At 35.4% G+C, this 14,537-nt stretch overlaps 1 long non-coding RNA gene across 3 annotated transcripts; it reads right to left on the bottom strand.

Annotated features, from left to right (window-relative positions):
- Positions 1-10,023: 10,023 nt before the first annotated feature.
- On the bottom strand, positions 10,024-14,316 carry LOC114302766 (uncharacterized). Of its 3 annotated transcripts, XR_014337061.1 has the most exons (4): positions 13,869-14,316; positions 13,200-13,280; positions 10,559-10,639; positions 10,024-10,181 (listed from the first exon to the last, which is right to left on the bottom strand). It is a non-coding gene; the product is annotated as an uncharacterized LOC114302766 (long non-coding RNA). The 3 variants fall into 3 exon arrangements; XR_014337063.1 differs by lacking the exons at positions 10,024-10,181; positions 10,559-10,639 and adding an exon at positions 11,336-11,548 and having other exon boundaries at positions 14,006-14,316; XR_014337062.1 differs by lacking the exons at positions 10,024-10,181; positions 10,559-10,639 and adding an exon at positions 11,169-11,548 and having other exon boundaries at positions 13,200-14,316.
- Between the last annotated feature and the right edge of the window lie 221 nt (positions 14,317-14,537).

The raw sequence follows: 14,537 nt of genomic DNA, 5'->3' as shown, positions 1-14,537 counted from the left end.
ATGCCAGTAGACCTCCTCGTGGGAGTACGGACACCTGCCAATGGAGGCATCAAATATGTATGACAGTAGGTCGCGTACTCCCCGTCCTCCAAGTGTAGCAATACATCGGTGCCCAACCTGGCGCCAGTGACACCCTGGAGAGTGAACCTATCAGCGAACCGCATGTCGACTGGAGGTGCTGCAGGGACACTCTGCTCGGGGTAGCCCATAGTCTGGCGAAGGAAGCGTTTCCCCAAGAACCAGGCCCTACCAACCGGCCCCTCAAACAGGATCCTGTACCGAGAGGTGGCCCATCCTCCGGCAAGCTGAAATCGGAGGTCCCCACCCAAAGGCACCCAGGGCTGGCAGGTGATCTGCAGATAACCAATGCATAAGCCGATAAGACATCGTAGATGTGCAAAGTAAATCAACGATGAAAACATGGAGGACGGAGAGTTCTAAATTACCTCTGTCAGCCGTACTGTGTCAAAGAACTGCCGTAGGTAAGAGAGAGTCTCCCGGGCCCGCGGCCGGTACTGGCCCTCGAAAACGAGCGAGTAGGGGGTCATGAGAGGCGCCTCCACCTCGACCTCTAGGGCTAGCATCGGAAAGTACGCAAAAACCCATAACTGTGGAACACAGGGCAAAAGCCATCAGAATGCTGAGTGCAGAATCTGAATACAAAATGCTGAGTGCAGAATCCGAATACAGAATGCTGATTGCAGAATGTGAGTACAGAATGTAAAGTGTGCCGTGCGTGCAATGTACAGATAATGAAAAGTAGAAATGTAAATCAAGAGGGTAGAAGGTACCTCCCAGGCTCTCCAGTAGCCGCTGACTATGTTTCCCCGTCTGCGGGAGGTCGTGCTCATGTAGCAATATAGGGTAGCCAAGTTGGCGCCACCCCAGTCATACTGACCAACCTTCGAGAGGTCTACCAGGGCACTCAGCAAATATAGCCCAACGGTGTTACCCCTATCGGCGAACAAAGTGGTCCCAAAGAGGAACATCAAAAACCCTCGGGCGTACTGTGCAATCTCCTTAGGAGTCTCGGGCTCAGTATGCCTGAACTGTGTAGAAAACCAGGTGTATCGGACTCGGCCCGAAGATCGGTCGACCGGTGGGCGAGCTCCCAACAGATAAACCCAAGCAGCCTCCCACTCACCCATGTCCTCATTGTAGGGGATCGCCCAGCCTCCCACGTCAAGGCCTGTCAATACAACAAAGTCGAATGGGGTCATAGTCATATCCCCGGCAGATGAGAAATGAAAGGAGTTGGTGGTGTCCCACCACCTCTCCACCAGGGCGCCCATCAATGTCCTGCTAGCTGGATAGCGAGATATCTCGGTACAAAAGGGCCCGAACCCTGCTAGATCAATCCAATTGCGGACGGCCTTCGGGAGCTCCGCATACCAATCTCTCATGGCAATAGAGCCATATCCCCATGTAACACGAGAGGACATCTGCATTCATAATGAACACATGTATTCAGTTTCAGAATGAAATGAATAAGCTGCTTGCAAATGAAAGATATGAGCTGTGTGCAAATCAAATCAAATTCAACAAATGTGGGCTGCGTGTTCACAATCAAATATGAGCTGCGTGTTCACAATTAAATTTGGGCCGTGTGTGTCAGATTTCAGAAATTTAAAGTTTGGGCTGCTTGTTCAACTTTCAACAAATGTGTGCTGCGTGTTCGCAAACAAAGTTTGAGATGCGTGTTCAACTTTCAACAAATGTGGGCTGCGTGTTCACAAACAAATTTGGGCTGTGTGTTCAGATTTCAGAAACAATGTGGGCTACGTGTTCGCAATTAAATTTGGACTGTGTGTTCAGATTTCAGAGATTTAAAGTTTGGACTGCGTGTTCACAAACAAATTTGGGCTGTGTGTTCAAATTTCAGAAATAATGTGGGCTGCGTGTTCACAATTAAATTTGGGCTTTGTGTTCAGATTTCAGAAATTTAAAGTTTGGGCTGCGTGTTCAACTTTAACAAATTTGGGCTGTGTGTTCAGATTTCAGAAATAATGTGGGCTGCGTGTTCACAATTAAATTTGGGCTATGTGTTCAGATTTCAGAAATTGAAAGTCTGGGCTGCGTGTTCAACTTTCAACAAATGTGGGCTGCGTGTTCACAATCAAATATGAGCTGCGTGTTCACAATTAAATTTGGGCCGTGTGTTCAGATTTCAAAAATTTAAAGTTTGGGCTGCGTGTTCAACTTTCAACAAATGTGGGCTGCGTGTTCACAAACAAATTTGGGCTGTGTTCAGATTTCAGAAATAATGTGGGCTGCGTGTTCACAATTAAATTTGGGCTGTGTGCTCAGATTTCAGAAATTTAAAGTTTGGGCTGCGTGTTCAACTTTCAACAAATGTGGGCTGTGTGTTCACAATCAAATATGAGCTGCGTGTTCACAATTAAATTTGGGTTGTGTGTTCAGATTTCAGAAATTTAAAGTTTGGGCTACGTGTTCAATTTTCAACAAATGTGGGCTGCGTGTTCACAATCAAATATGAGCTGCGTGTTCAGAAATTTAAAGTTTGGGCTGCGTGTTTAACTTTCAACAAATGTGGGCTGCGTGTTCACAATTAAATTTGGGCTGTGTGTTCAGATTTCATAAATTTAAAGTTTTGGCTGCGTGTTCACAATCAACACTACAGGAAATATGGGTTTAGGTGGCATTTTTTTAATGACGTTTTTTAAAGCGTCACTGTTTCTAATATTTAACGGCGTTTTATAAACGTCTTGTTTTTCTTTAATTGAAACGGCGTCGTTTTATGAATAGGAGGCGTTTATTAACGCCTTCAAATGCGTGCTATCTCACGCGCTTCCTTTTTCAATCTGAGAATCTTGACTCCCAAATTGAACCTATGCACTCGCAAATAATCTCTCTCTCTCTCTCTCTCTCTCTGCTATCTAAACCCTGATCATCACAGAGATTCAGTTGCTTATCAATGGAATCCTCAGAAATCGAAGTTCTCTCTCGAAATCGAAGTGATTCATCAGAGCGATTTCGAAGTTCATCTCAGCGATTCAGATCTCAAAATCGAAGTTCATATCTCGAAATTTTAAAATTCTGAGTTCATATCACTTCGATTTCATATTGCGATTCAAATCTGAGTTCATATCACTTCGATTTCGAATTAGATCTGAGTTCATATCACTTCGATTTCGATTCAGATCGTGATTCAGATCTCAGCGATGCAGATCGGTCTCAGTGATTCATATCTCGAAATCGAAATCGAAATCGAAGTTCGATTCAGATCGTGATTCATATTTCTTCTCGCTCAGGTTAGCTTTGGTCAGTCAAAAGCAAAGGTTTGTTAATCAATTCTTTGTTTCCTCTTCATTTTTCACCTTTGATAATTTTTTCCTTTCAACTAAAAAATGTTTTTTCCTTTTACCAATATTTTCCCCTTTCAGATCGTTTTCTTTCAACGGTTTTGCTCTGGTTTGCTGCCAATGCCCTTAGATTTGAAATTATAATTTTTCTGATCAGATAGAGGCTATCATGAATGATTTTATTCAGTTGAAACCTCAATCTAATGTTTACGAGGCTGAAACCATGGTTGAAGGTTAGAAGCTCTATTTGAGGTTTTCTTTCAGGATATTTATATATGACTCAGGATCTGATGTTGTTTACTTCGTAATTTTTGTGCTTCTTTATGTTCAATCATATATCAGGAACACTGGATGGATTCTCATTTGATTCTGATGATGACGCTGACAACATGCCTAAAACCGTCACTAATCAGACTGATCAAAATGAGGGCAATGGAGAGCAATCCAACACAAAAACTAAAACAAAAGCTGAAAAAACATCAGTATGCTTCCTAACCTTTCTCAGTTCATTATGTATCTCATTGAATGACAAGATCGTATATTGATTGTGCAACATGTCGTAATAAAGAAATGCTAATTTATGAGATCATGGATGTAGGGGGTCGTGCGAAAAAGGAGTGGTAAAGCTGCATACGGAAAGCCACCCAAGAAAGTAAGAAAGAAAACCCAAGCTCCGAAGAACAGCAAGACTAAGAAATGAGAAATGCTACTGAATGTGATAAATTGTGGTGTGTGGGCCGACATCAATTCTCCTTGGTGAAGGAAGAAGTATGGTAACAACAATTTATATTCCATAATTTGTATTTTTTTAACTTTTAATTTTGACATTTGTCGAATTTGAAAAAAAGCAACAAGAAATTGTTCAGCATGCCCTCTTTTTCTGAAGGGTTGTTAAATTATACATGAATTGCAAATCAGGTTAAAGTCTGGACTTGAGAAACAAATTACACTGTTAAATTGAATGGTGTGGTGCCTAACTATGTAAATTACAATGAAAGTGAATAATGGTGAAAATCTGAACTTCTCTTTTCTCCTCTCTCTTCTCAGAGAATTGTATTTTAGAAGAACAAATTCAAGAAAAGGACTATAAGGATTATTGATATTGATGAAACGGGTAAAAGAACTTTTGAGGAAGAAACCATGTCTGCAATCTCTCCATGACCCTGTTGTTGTTCTTGGTATATTGGTGGACTCTGTTGTTCTTGGTATATTGGTGCAGCTGGTATTGTATCATTTGGTCTATTCGTCCTGCATGAACAAGAAAGTTACATTTTTATGTATTAAGAAAAATAGTTAATTCACTTCTATTTCCTAAACTATTATCATTTTTTCTATTGCTTCCCTTAACTATTAATTTTATCTATTTACTCCTTAAAATTTTATTTTGATGATTGTACAAATTAGTAATTGTTGAAACCTAATTTGATGGTAACAAAAGTCATTCTAAAATTTAAACAATTTAGCCATACAACCAAGCTTTAATTTTTCTTTTTCTTTGAATCAACTACTCCCCACAACCAATTTTCTTGTTTTCCTTGTTCTAATAATTGTTCATAACCTCTAAGATTGTAGGTCTATCTAGAAGCTTCCCATTATTTTTATTTCTAGGTTTTTTTTTTTTTGGTTTTTGTTTATCACAATTTTTTTGTTAGCTCCAGCATCTACAGAAAAATTTCTGCACTTGCGCTAACTTGTAGGAATTAAAGTCAATTTATTCCATTGTTAGTTTATTTTACATTGTGAGCATGTGGTTGTGATTTAATCCATTTTCTTTTTTCTTTCTGTCACTATTCAGCCTTGGGAGGAAAGATTGAAGAGTGCACATGAGCAAGGAACACTTGTCCACCTTTCAAATTTGGATCTAGAATATACTTCAGGAGAAGTGGAGGTAATGTCCGTATTATTTGGCAAGATCGATATATTGTGCATGACTCATGTGTCAGTTTTCTTTCGCAATTTTTATTGCACATCTAGATTTCTACAATGGTTCAATCTAGGGTGGGTAAATTTATCATCATTATTATTGTAATCATATAGTAGGTGTTCTTTTGAAATTATGGAGAATATTCTTTTGGAGAAAAGTACTTTTAGTTTCACATTTTTGGTCTAGACATGGTCAACTTCCACAGCTATGTCATCAACAACTCATTTCACAAGGCCTCTAGTGGGATATAATATTGTTATGAACAAGTAGCAACAATAAAGGCATAGAAAGACGTTTTTTTAAAAAAAAATTCTTTCTCTTGATTCGTTGTTTGGCTAATGTGAATAAGATTCATTTACCATAAGTTAACATCTTGACAGCTCTTGATTCTTTGGCAAATCTGGATATATTTTTTAAATTCTTTCTCTTGATTCCTTGTTTGGCTCTTGATTCATTTACCATAAGTTAGGCATTGCTTACATCTGCCTTTTCTATTTTCTCATGGTTAGTTATTTTCTTTTCTGTTTTCAGTCAATTGTTGGAGACAAGAAATACAATAACTCTCCTTAGGAATGAATAAACCAATGAAGTACAAAAACCAACAATAATTTTATTTTTATGGCAATAAAAATGGCACATAGTTTTGTGACTCATGATTATTTGAAGTAAAGTCTGCAAGTTGCTTTATAAGGACACGTGCTAAGACTGATTGTGGCTTTATGCTTCTTGATTGTCACTATGAATCTCTTAATTTTCTATTGTCAATAGTGTGCAGTTTATAACCTTTAAAACAACTTCATTTGGAATTGTAAATGAAGGGAAACAAATTGGAGTCTATCTAGTCTTATTTTAAATTAAAAATATAAAAAGGTATTCAAATTGATGTGTCAGTATGATCAACGGCCTCTTTTATAATCTGGAATTAAATGCTTAATTTTCAACTTCTTGCTTGGGTTATGGAATTTTAGGTATTCCATCTTTCACAAAGCTGATAGCAGGTTAAAACCGCTTCTGCCTCTTAATCCCTTTTGTCTTGCTCACCCCCAATTGCTTTCTTTGAATTTGCTCGAACTTTTCTCTTAGAAACTTTAATTTGAAATAAGAGAGATAAAATCTAAATACTTTAAATACTGCAATTTAAGCAATGGGGGACTAATACCTCTGTGGTTGTTGCAATGGACTCCTCTTCATTTGCTACAATCTTGCTTATCTTCTTCATTCCCCCAAGAACAGAGCATACCATAATCATCTATGGGAGCTTCTTTAATAGTAGTAGTGTATACTTACAGGTGCGTATGGAACTTTGCATGATGATGCTTCTTTCTAATCTATCCCAAGAATATTTTGGTAATCTGTTGCTCTGACTTCTGCAGGCATTTGAGCACCTTTTAGAACGTGAATTAATCTCTTTTACGGACAACAGAGGGCACAATCAATCTGTTGAATTTCACCCGGTGAAGCTCCTAATCTCATACCATGAACTATATCAAGGGTTGAAATCATATCGGTCTTGTCCAGTAAGTTTCTAGAATGAAGTGCGCACATGTTAAATGGTCATGATCTTTGGATGCACTATAGAAGTATGGCACTCATATTCTTGATGAATCTGTAAACATAAGACTATATTATATGAGAAATCTATATAGCTTTTTGGGAAATTTTCATGCTAGTTTGAAGTTTTATCATCTTATGATGTTTCAAAAGCGTTTCCTAGCAACATCTAGGCATTAAAATTTCAAAGACTTTCAACTTACAATATCTATGAAAAGTTGGTGATTAGTGTATTATTTTACACATGTTGATAGGCAATTCTTCAGAAATTAATTTATCGTGAAGGATTCATTGATGGTGTTACTAGCCCCGACCGGGCAGTGGCTCCTGCCTCAATTTTGTCAAATTTGTTTGGGAGACTTCAAGATTAGAGATAGTCTAACCAATGGCTTCTGGTGCTGACCTAAATGCCATCCAAAATGAGGGAGATTCTCTTAACTGCTAACATTTGTAATGTTTTTCATTTCATTCTTTTTGTCTATTTATTTTTTCCTCAACGGTAGTGCTAATATCTTTCCTATTTATACTGCACATTATTATTATTTTATTTTATTTTGATAAGTTATACTACACATTATTTTAGTACCTAGGTGATGTGAGACTTGGTTTCACAGGTACTAGAGAAGGATGCAAGCTCATGTATACAACTTAGGAATGTGGGATATCAGGGTATTACATTCAACCCCAATAGGAATACACGTCCTCACGTAGTCTATGGTTCCCACCATGCTGCTGCCATTGTCCATAGGAAAACTGTGCTAAGGATGCATAGTATGTTTGAGCATAGCCCATACCAATTTTTCTTGGTATACCTATTTAACTTGTTACTCTGGAGTCTTAGGGGTCACAGAAGTATTTAATCAATAAAAGAGTTCCACTGTTATTTCCTACATTAAATTTTCTTACATTCCTTGATGAATTGAAGGTTTTCACACATGTTCATCACCTAAACTTGGTAATATTCTAACTTTCCCATTGAACGTGTGTGCCTAAGTGGTGTTATCTTTTCTCTATGTAGGCATGTATAGAATTTTATCTGGCTTCTTGCCTTATTGTTTTAACAAAGTCATGCATTGTCATTTCATGAAATTCAAACTACATAAGCTGATTAAACTGACTGATCCTATTTAGATTTACTAGCGGTATGCAATTTAAACAAATAAGAATAAAAGAAGATGATAATAAAATTAATATTATAATATATATTTAGTTTAATATGGTGATATTTTTTAGTTTGCTTCATAATTGTCGCATCTACAGGTGGTTGATGCATGGGGAACAGTTGCTATATTGATAAATAATGCAGGTTCTTGAATGTTCCACCTCCTCTTCCATCATTAACAGTTTCAAATATAGTCCACTAACTGATCAACAATGGTTTCAGGTATTACTAGAGATGGTTTATTGATGAGAATGAAGACTGCTCAATGGAAGGAGGTCATTGATCTAAATCTCACTGGTGTATACCTATGCACACAGGCGTGTAGATTTTAAGCTCAGTTTTGGCAGTCATAGTTTTCCTCTTAGTTGGATCTAAGCAGCTTTTTTACTACTCTTTGTAGGCTGCAGCCAAAATTATGATGAAAAAGAAAAAGGTATTCCTGTCTCAGAGGCTCAATTTTATTTATATTAAAACTGTATTTGCCAGACAATTACACTTTTTTTCCCACCTGCAGGGGGGTGGGTAGGGATTTTAGTGTCAACCTATTTTTGATGCATTTCCACTTGAAAGTTTGTTTCTCAAATTTGCATCAGAAATAGTTTTGGAAAAAAAAATTCAATTCTCTCCTCATTTCATGGTCTTTCATAATGCATCACAAGTTGCCTACAATTGAGAAAGAAATTGATATTTTGAGAAACAATTGAGAAAAAATATATACTTTGGTGAATGCTTGGCAGATGACAGCACAAGATGTGCCAACAATGTTGAGATGTGAACAGAGGACCATCATCTTCCTTATAAAACCCGAGAATTTTTGTTTCTTAGTGGATGCTTTCGTAGTACTTGTATGTATAATTGGTATGTATAATTAGTTTGAATTTTGTGCCGATTGTTTTGTAATAATTTTTAACTTACCACTAGGCACTAGTTTAACTTTATTTCATCTTAGAATTGAAATATTTTTGCATATTGAGAAGCATGAATTGATCTAGTATTATGTTTACCTAAATTTAATCAATATATTGTATATTTTTCATCTTTATAAAAGGTATTTTTTTTTAAAGTTAAATCTCACAGAATTAGCACAATTTTTTATTTTTATTTTTATTTTTATTTTTATTTTTATTTTTCTTTTTTTTTATTTTTAAAAAAATGAAGCTATAACGGCGTTTTTAAACGTCACTATATAATACCAACGGTTATATTTTTAAAATAGAAAAGATCTATCACGGTGTTTTTAAAACGTCGCTAAATGTAGAGTGACGTCATTGTATCATTATGCAGCACATTTAGAGACGTTTTAAAAAACGCCGCCTATACTGATATATTGACGCTTTTAAAGTGTCATAAAGTTACAGTGACGGCCGCATCTTCGGTGCTTGGTATTAAACGTCACAAAAATAATTAGCGGCGTTTTTGATACTTATGGCGGCGTTTTTTAAACACCCACTACTACAAATATAGATAAAGATCACACTTTTTTGGTGTGATGTATGTTTTTTATTCACACCTTTTAAGTTTTATTAAAGTGTAGTCTTTAGGAGTGTGATTAAAAATGGTCATTTTTAATCAGACTTTTTAAGTGTCATTAAAAAATGCTTTCATCACATCTTTTAAGTGTGATTAATAATATTTAGATCACACCTTTTAAGTGTGATTAAAAATATTTAGATCACACCTTTTAAGTGTGATTAAAAACTTTAGTTCACACCTTTTAAGTGTGATTAAAAACTTTAGATCACACCTTTTAAGTGTGATCTTTAGAAATGTGATTAAAAAGGATCATTTTTAATCACACTTTTTAAGTGTGATTAATAACATTTAGATCACACCTTTTAAGTGTGATTAAAAATATTTACATCACATCTTTTAAGTGTGATTAATAACATTTAGATCACACCTTTTAAGTGTGATTAATAACTAATAAAATCTGTGATAAAAAAAAGGTGCTACATATTTGAAAAATAATCAATATTATTTTTGTATGCACATTTGAATAATGTAATACACACTATATATTATATTTTGAATCATAACCACATATTGAATAGAATAACGTCATATATTTCATAAATGGAAATTAAATATTCAAAACTATATACAAAGGATTTAAATAAAAAAAATTATCTGTGCTTACATATATTAAAAAATGAAAAAACTTAAAAAATTAAGTTCTTTAATTCTTGGACCATATTTTGCATCTCTCCAAAAAATTTCTGACCTGAAAAATGAAAACACAAATTAATTCAGAAACCGCTGATGCATATGAATAAACTAAAAAGTTAATTCAGCAAACCAAAATAAGAACATTAATCATTTCTGCTTGATCTTAATCATTTTGGAAGTAACTTCCGTATTAACAATTAGATGCCATAAGAGCTCAGTGTCAATGACATTGTAATTAGGAGGTCAAAAATGAGCACAGTATTTAAAAATGATAAATCTCAATACAGCTTGTGTACGATCTTTTTGTGAATGTATATTATTATTACTATTGAACCATAATTCTAGGTACCCATAAATAAATAAATAAAAACTCAAGAATTTACTCCATTTTTTTTTTTTTTTTTTTTGGTTGGAGGGTGCAATTACTATCACCACCAGCAGCAGGTTTTGGCCAAAACCCAGTGTTTGAGCAACCATTTGAGGAATGCGTGACTTTGGAGCAGCACTGCCATTTTGCATACAAGGGAAAATTTGGATGGCTTGATGATCAATATGAATAATGAAAACAGGTTAAAAAAAATATATAAAAATAAAAATCCAAAATTGCATGATGCAACTTGTAATCATAAAAACAACGAGAATTAAAGTATATATATATCAGCTTGGTAAATAATGCATTAACTGGTACTTGCAGTGGTTACAAATAACTTAGTTTTGTACTGTTCATACAATAACTTAGTACATTTATCACTGAGAATTTAAAAAAAATAAACAAACAATTCAACTACTTACACTTCCCACATAACACAAATAAACTAAAAATAAATCAAAACTCACAAACAAAAGCCAAAATATCCCCAACATTTATCACTTTGATAAATTTCTTGATATCACTACCAATACCAAATGATCATTTCACTAACACAAATCACATCAAAAAAGTCTTCAAAATTTCTCATTATCAAAATGATTGACAAATACCTATCTACTACCATTTCACATGGTATCATATGATCTACTTAAACAACTGTTTTACTCCTGATTCAAATATATCAATTACCTAAGGTTTTACCATTGCATTTGAAGTTGCGCTTGTTCTTTAACCTGACATATATGCATACCAACAATAACAACAACAATAAAAAAGGAAGAAAAAAAGAAAAAGAAAAATCGTACAAGCATTGCCTAGAGAAAAAGCAATGATAAAAAAGTAGGGCTGTTCATCTAACCTGGAGACCCGGCAAACCGTCCAATCCAAACCCACCCGACGAGCTACGGACAGTTTTGCATGTGTTGTGGTATGGTTGTGGGTGTAAATCTATTGCTCTAACAAGTTCATGGTCGGTCATGGGTAGGAAGCTTGAACCAAAAACCATTTTAAAATACCTTCAACTTCTCAGACTTGGAAACCCAAAAGACAGCCTGGGAAACCCAACCCTCCTTCTCTCTCTCTCTCTCTCTCTCTCTCTCTCTCTACGTAGCAGAGTTCTCAAACTCAACCAACCTCTATATTGCAACATCAAAGATGGTGAAAGTAGCTCTCCCTACAAGCTCACCTCCTTTGAGCTCGCAACGACGATGCGTGTGACGGTAGTGTACTCATAGTTGCGGCGGTGGACTTGCAATGGCGATTGTGGCAGTGAGTTCCTTTGTTCACTCTACTAACTCTCCACGCTTTCAGATCTCTCTCTACAAGTCTGGATGTGACTTTCTTAGATCTGATGATTGATAGCTAAATCTTGTATTCTTTCTGTGAAACCGGCAAAGCCGATTGACAAAACCAAACGAAAGTGCGGTCGAGTTCGAGGAAAACAGAGGTCAACAGAGGTTGATATTAGTGCCAAACCGAAGGGGTCGGTTCGAGTGCTGGTTAAGACTGCAAACCTGAGCCAACTGACCCGTGAACACCCTAGTAAAAGGAAAGGGAGAAAAGAAACCATTCAGCCCTAAGTTGCAAGTGCAGTTACATAACACAAATATGCTGATGTGACCTGGCTCTCATGAGACTTTCTTCAGTAGGGGCCAATAATGGCATGATGAGATAGAGTGCACATCAGATCTTCCAAGCCATTCAGAAGAGAAAAAGAGATATTAACGAAGAGAGAAGAGAAGAGGGACAATTTATCAAATAAATAAATAAATAAAGAGAAGAGAAGAGAAGAGGGACAGAGAGAAGATACAAATAAGAGATGAGGGAGGAAGAGAAGATAAAAATATGAAAAGAAAGAGAGTAAAGAGATTTAATTTAACATAGAAGAAAAAAAGCCAAGAAGCAGAGAGAAGAAGAGCGCATCTCTCCCAAATATTTCAATTTTAATTCCTTTTCAAAGGCATCATCTCATTTTCTCGTAAGAGGCCCTAATAATACGTAGTTACCATATGAAACTACCCTAGCCCATATAGTAAAAACTTCAGCCCAAGAGTTTATCCCTAAAATTCTATATAAAAAAATAAAATAAAATAGAAAACAACAATACATACAACTAAAGCAATCACAAGTCCTAACAGAATTCTAATGATTGAAATACATCAATTGACAATCATCTTCTCAGTTCTCATAGTCTTAGACCAACTTGGGTGCATTATGTCAGTAAAATCATATTATTACAAATACACAGTGATTATAATAATCATTATTGTTGATTTTAAGTCTTATGCTTTACTAATTTCAAAACAAAGGAAAAAGCTACCAAAGAGGATTGTCCTTGTTACTCCCATATTTAATGATATGTTGAGCACATTGAGACACACATGAGCTTATCATGAACTAATTGTGCAGCCTGATTCTCTTGAAAACTGAACAATAATTATATTACTTCTTCCTTTTGTAAACAAAGTAGAGGCACATTGAAAGGAGTTACAATTTTTTAAAATCACTTTGAAATTGGAAGGACCAATGAAAACATTTCAATTCACATCATATTTCAATGAACTAAAGAAACTGATCGTCAAAACAGGTATAGACTACAGAGATAAGACAAACAGTAAAGGTCATAAACCAAACCAAATATGCCATAAAATAAGATATCAGGTTAATCCTTTGTGTGCACCAGAGACACATAAGAAAACATACCACTGCAGAAGGATTATCCAAACTAACATGAAGTGCAGGGAAGTATGTCTCTTCACCAGATTCTAGCACTTCATTGGAAACCTATATGGATAAATATATGTCAACAAGGACTTCAACCAAACAAAAATATTTTTAAAATGCAGCTAACTGATGAGACATCTAAACCGATTGCATAACCTAAATAACATCAAGGGACAACTTCATAAATATATAACTGCAAGGAATCCATAAGAAACACAGAAACTGAATTACCATTGTGCAAATATCAGACAGACTATGGATAATTTTTTTTGATTTTATTCTGGGCAATATGATCCATTAAACTAATCAATTTTCAGCTCACACCTCAAATTATCCATGCTGCTGGCTATATTGATGTTGCAAATTACCAAATTACACCATTTTTAAATTACAGCAGTAATATTGTTAAAGGAAAAAAATAAGAACAGAGAGGTTATTGATGATCTAAGAAAAACCAGTATCATATAGAATGCAGAAAAACCAGTATAATTATCCCACTTTTAAAAACCAGATTAATCTTTGTTGTGGGCAATAAATCTCACCTATGATTTCAAATTCTGGTAAACTTCTGAGTTTTTTTCTTAAATTTGAAGACCCACTGTTATATAATAGTCTGTAAACATTCCATCTTTCTCTTATGTTTCCTACCTCTTTCTCTATTCTTGGGATCCAAAGATGTCGGTCGGTATCGGTCGGGTGCAGTGAACAACACATCAGTAGGAGTGGATGATGATTTTAAAAAAATAAATAAATAACCAAACTAGTTACAGATCTAAGAGATGTACCAAAATAATTCTCTTCCCTCTACAAAATAGTTACAAATCTGATGCTCTGCCTTCTACTTGTGTTCGTTGATGATAAAGAATGTCTGACGGTGATGAGTTCAACAAAAATATTGAAGATAATCAATAGAGAATAGATTGATGAGAGGAGACAACCATCGTAAGAGATTAGTAATGGAAAGAGATGTCTGTAAGTGGGGGAAAAAAACAATGAAAGAGATGAGGAAAAAAAACCAGAAGAGACTAAAATCTCAAAAGCATTGAAAGAATATTGGGAGATGAGGAAGAGAGAGAGAGAGAGAGAGAGAGAGAGAGAGAGAGAGAGAGATGAAAAGTCCCAAATGTATTGAACGAACGAGAGAGAAATGTGCGTCGGTGGATGAGGAGGGTGAGGGCCGAAGATCACCAGCATCATATATGTATATGTATATATATAATATGACAGATGGATTTTTTAAAAAATATAGGTAGTTTTTGGTTATTTTCAAAATTCAATTCTTTTTTCAAATCATCATTTGAATTAAAATTAATAATT

The sequence above is a fragment of the Camellia sinensis genome, chromosome 8 (genome assembly GCF_055761805.1).
Source record: "Camellia sinensis isolate YWXY chromosome 8, ASM5576180v1, whole genome shotgun sequence".
In the NCBI taxonomy this organism is placed as follows: domain Eukaryota; kingdom Viridiplantae; phylum Streptophyta; class Magnoliopsida; order Ericales; family Theaceae; genus Camellia; species Camellia sinensis.
Note: the sequence above shows the minus strand (reverse complement) of the source record. Positions and strands in the feature narration are given on the sequence as shown.